Genomic DNA, 5,207 nt, shown 5'->3' on the forward strand with positions numbered 1-5,207 from the left:
TTATAGCCATAATAATAAATGCTTTTATAATATTCCAAATAAGTGAAAAGTGTGAAATTTTTATTTATAAATGACAATTGGAACATTATTAATTCGCAAAAAGTTCAATTAATATAAAATTATAAAATAATAAATAAAATAAGATAATAAAATTATTTTTAAGATTCCTGGCAAATTTTTTAATGATTTTTCATTTTGTAAAATAAAATGGAGAATATTTTTAAAAATTTCAAAAGATTTTTAGGCATCAAAGCAGAATCTGGAACATTTTAAAGCAATTAAAAAAAAATTACGGGTTTTAAACAATGTGTGAGAAAATTCTAATCATTTGAAAGTTTTAAAAATAATTAAAAATTTTGAAGCATTTAAACAAATATAAACAAAATGTAGATTTTTGAAAATTAAAAAAAAATCTAGTAGTGGAAAGCATTAACATCAAATTGAAACTTGATAAACTATTTTCAGTTTTGTTTTAAACTTCAAAATTTATAGCCATAATAATAAATGCTTTTATTATATTTCAAATAAGTGAAAAGTGTTGAATTTTTATTTATAAATAACAATTGGAAAATTATTAATTCGCAGAAAATTTAATTAATATAAAAAAATGCATATTTTTTAAGATTTCAAACAGAAAGTTTAGGAGCCTTCTTTTATGAATATTGAAATGTTTCAAAAAAATAAAAAGATTTTCTTAAGATTCTTAGGAAAATTTTAAATATACTTTTCAAAATTCTTAGGATTTTTAAAGGTTTCAAAATAATACAATAATTTTTAGGATTCTTGGCAAATTTTCAAATGATTTTTCATTTTGTAAAATAAAATGGAGAATGTTTTAAAAAATTTCAAGAGATTTTTAGGCATCAAAGCAGAATCGGGAACATTTTAAAGCAATTAAACAAAAATTACGGGTTTTAAACAATGTGTGAGAAAATTCTAATCATTTAAAAGGATATTTAAAAGTTTTAAAAATAATTTAAAATTTTGAAAGATTAAAAGAAATATAGATTTTTGAAAACTTAAAAAAAATTAATCTAGTAGCGGAAAGCATTAGCATCAAATTGAAACTTTATAAACTATTTTTAGTTTTGTTTTAAACTTCAAAATGTATAGCCATAATAATAAATGCTTTTATTATATTTCAAATAAGTGAAAAGTATGGAATTTTTATATATAAATGACAATTGGAACATTATTAATTCACCAAAAATTCGAGTAAGTGTAAGAGCAACTTATAAGGTTTGTAACGATTCACAAATAAATTTAAGGAAAAATGTAGATTGTTGAAAATTTTGAACTAAAAGTTTAGAGGTTTTTTATGAATTTGAAGGTTTCAAAAAAATAAAAAAAAATTTCTTAAATCTTAGGAAAATTTCAAATGACAAATCTTTCAAAATTCTTAGGATCTTTACATATATTTACAATAACATTTAAAGAGATTTCCAGGTGTAAAAAAAGGATCCGGTTTTTATGAAATATTTGGAGAAATTCAAATCATTTCAAAAGATATTTAAAAGTTTTAAAAACATTTTTAAAATAATTTCGAATTTGGTGACATTTAAAAAAATCATAATAATAAAACGTAGATTTTTGAAAATTTAGAAGTAAAATATGAAAACTGTAAGGATTTTGAAAGATTTATAATAACAAAAAGATTTTTTAAAAAGCGCCTAGCAAATAAAACTCCTGGCAAATAAAATTGAAAGATTTTTCATGTATACATATTACTCTATTATAATAATATAAATAGTCAAAAAAGAATGTGGAACATTTTAGGAAAGTTTTTTAAAGCTTTTACGGTTTTTACAAAATGTTTTAAAACATTTCAATCATTTTAAATAATATTTTTAAGTTTTGAAAACATTTAAAAAAAATTTCAACGACTTAAAAAAAAATTAAAGAAAATGTAAATTTTTGAAATTTTAAAAACTTTTTAAGGATTTTGAAAGGCTTAATAACAAAAAAATTGTAAGATTCCTGAGAAATTTTTTTTATGATTTTTCATTTTTAAAAATTAACCTAGTAGCGTTTTCGTCTGGAAAATAAAATGAAAAGATTTTATGTGTACATGTTTATATATTATAATAATATAAATATAAAATTAAATATTTCACGGATTTTAATCCTCAAAATGAAATTTTCCGTTTCGGAAATCCTCATAAACAAATTTGAACTTTATAAACTATTTTCAATTTTATCTTAAACTTAAACATTATTATTATTATTATTATAAATAACAATTGGACAATTATTAATTTAAAACTTTTAAATATTTAAAAAAATGAAGACATTTTTTGTTGAAAATATGGAAAGAAAATTTGACAAGCTCTTTACGAACTTTGAAAGGTTTCAAGAGAATAACTTTTTTTTGGATTCTTAGGAAAATTTAAAATGAAAAACCTTTCAAAATTCATAGATTTTTTAAAGGTTTCCTGATAAAAAAAGGTACTCAAGATTCCTGGAAATTTTTTTTATTTTGTAAAAAAGTTTAGGGAGAATTTTTAAAAACATTTCAAGAGATTTTCAGTTGTCAACAAATAATCTGGATCATTTTAAGAATTTTTATTTTTATGGGTTTTACAAAATTTTTGAAAAAATTCGAATCATTTTAAAAGATATTTTTAAGTTTTGAAAACATTTATTAAAAATAATTCAAAAATTTGAACAATTTAAAAAAAATTAAAGAAAATGTACATTTTTGAAATTTTTGAAATAAAATTTGAGAGATTTTTAATGATTTTGAAAGGTTCAATAAACATTTTTTTTTTTAATTCCTGGGAAGTTTTTTTGATGATTTTTCTTTTTGAAAAATGAACCTGGTAACGTTTTCGTCAGGAAAATAAAATGGAAAGATTTCAGGTGTACATGTTTATATATAATAATAATAATAATAATAATAATAATATAAATATAAAATCAAATAATTTACGGATTTTAGCTATAAACTATTTTCCATTTCAAATATTTTTTCAGTCTAAAATATTCCATTTTTAACCGGTTTGATTTGAAGCCTATTAATTTAAAAAGAGGATAATTTTTTTTATATTTAGCAATCTATGAATGTTCATCTAAAATGAGCAAATATAAATTAAAGATTCAAACGTGAACAATTTGAGATTCCATTTTTGGAAATAGAACCTCGAATTCTTCATATTTTCACTTGCTAAATTTCAACTTTAAACGCTGCAGTTTTAATTATATCATTACAATTTTTTTATTTGTAAGCGAATATGGAAAATTTTTGTTTATAAATAAGAATTAGAACATTGTTATAAAATTTATAAATATAATTAAATGCTTTTATTCTATTTCAAATAAGTGAAGTGTTGAATTGTTATTTATAAATAACATTTGGAAATTAATTAATGAACAAAAAAATTCGAGTAAGTGTATGAGAAATTCAGAAGTTTTTATAAGATTCCAAAATAATTTAAAACATTAAAAGCAAAATGTAGAGAATTTTTAAAAACATTTCAAGAGATTTTCAGTTTAACAAAAAAGAATGTGAAACATTTCAAATTATTTAATAAAAAATAAAGAACTTAATTTAAAATTTACATTTAAAAAAAAAATTTTAATTTTTTCGAGATTTAAAAAAAAACGTAGATTTTTGAAAATTTAAAAATAAAAATTGAAAAATTTTTAAGGATTTTGAATAGTTTTTAATAAGAACAAAATTTGTTAAGATTCCAGAGAAAATTATTTGTGATTTTTCGTTTGGAAAAATTAATCTTAAGAGAATATTTAAAGACGCAAAAAGATTTCTGAAACCATAAAAAAAATATGGCAGATTTTGAGGTAATTCAACCAAAATTTAAGATTAAAAGGTAAAAATTTGTTTTGACAAATTTAAATCATTTAAAAAGAATATTTGGAGGTTTTTAAAGAATTCAAACAAGAAACTAATAGATTTCAATAATTTGAAGTGATTCTAAAATATTTTATAGACTTTCGGGTATTTTAACAAACTCTAAAGAATTTCATAAAGAGCTTTAAAAAGTTTCAAAGGATTTGAAATGTTTTAGGGTATATTAAAAGATTCCAAGGAATTTTATCAGATTTTCGAGGATTACGAAAGATTTTAAAAGTTTCGATATATTTTAGGGTATTTTTAAGTAATTCCAAAAGATTTTATATTATTTTTGAAAACTCTTGAGAAATTTCTCAAGCTTTATTAATTTCAAGGATTTTAAATATATTTCAAAGGATTATTTTAAGGAAATATTTCAGGGTATTTAAAAATATACTAAGGAATTTTATAAGATTTTCAGGAATTTCAATGATTATACGAGATTTCAAAAGCTCTCAAGGTATTTTATTAAATTTTCCAGGATTCCACAAAATATAAATTCAGGATTTCAGAGAATTTTAAAGACATATTTAAGATTTTTCTTTTAAATTCCAAGGAATTTTCAAGAGTTTAAACACATTTTAAGGGGTTTAACAAAATTTGAAATATCTTAGGGTATTTTAAATATATTTCAATAATTTGAACTGATTCTAAAATATTTTATAGACTTTCGGGTATTTAAAAAAATTCTGAGAAATTTCACAAAGAGCTTTAAAAAGTCATTTTTTAACTATTTTTAGGGTCAAGAAAATGTAATTTAAAAAGATAAATAAATCATTGCAGGTTGAGTCTACCTTTATGACACTAGAGGGTGGAAAAACTGTATTGAAATCTTTGTTAATCCAAAAAAAAGTCTAGTGCCATAATTTTTTATTCTTGTAGGGTGTCAAAAATTGCATTTTTTCATAATTTTGACTAAAATCTACTGACTCGTTGTGATTTATCACTGAAAATCTAAAAAGAAGGCGGGAATTTTCAAATTACCATAACTCGGGTCTTGATTTATGGTCAATTAAAAATTAATTTAACTAAAAATAAAAAAACATCAAGACTTTTACTAAAAATTACTGCATCTTGGTAATTCAATACTGAAATCTAAAAAAAAGCCGAGAATTTTCAAATGACCATAACTCGGGTCTCGAGTTATGGTCGACTAAAAATTAATTTAACTAAAAATAAAGAAATATTAAGACTTTTACTAAAAATTACAGATTCTTGTTGATTCAATACTGAAAATCTAAAAAAAGCCGGGATTTTTCAAATTGCCATAACTCGGGTCTCGAGTTATGGTCGATTAAAAATTAATTTAACTAAAAATATATAAATATTAAGAGTTTTACTAAAAATTACTGATTCT

General features: G+C 20.7%; 1 protein-coding gene across 1 annotated transcript in view; it reads right to left on the reverse strand.

Moving 5' to 3' along the window:
• The window catches only part of LOC117171245 (lysophospholipid acyltransferase 7), a 50,526-nt gene that overhangs the window by 1,725 nt on the left and 43,594 nt on the right, over positions 1–5,207 (reverse strand). The gene's annotated exons all lie outside the window — the stretch shown is intronic.

Source organism: Belonocnema kinseyi, chromosome 4, assembly GCF_010883055.1.
Source record: "Belonocnema kinseyi isolate 2016_QV_RU_SX_M_011 chromosome 4, B_treatae_v1, whole genome shotgun sequence".
Lineage (NCBI taxonomy): Eukaryota > Metazoa > Arthropoda > Insecta > Hymenoptera > Cynipidae > Belonocnema > Belonocnema kinseyi.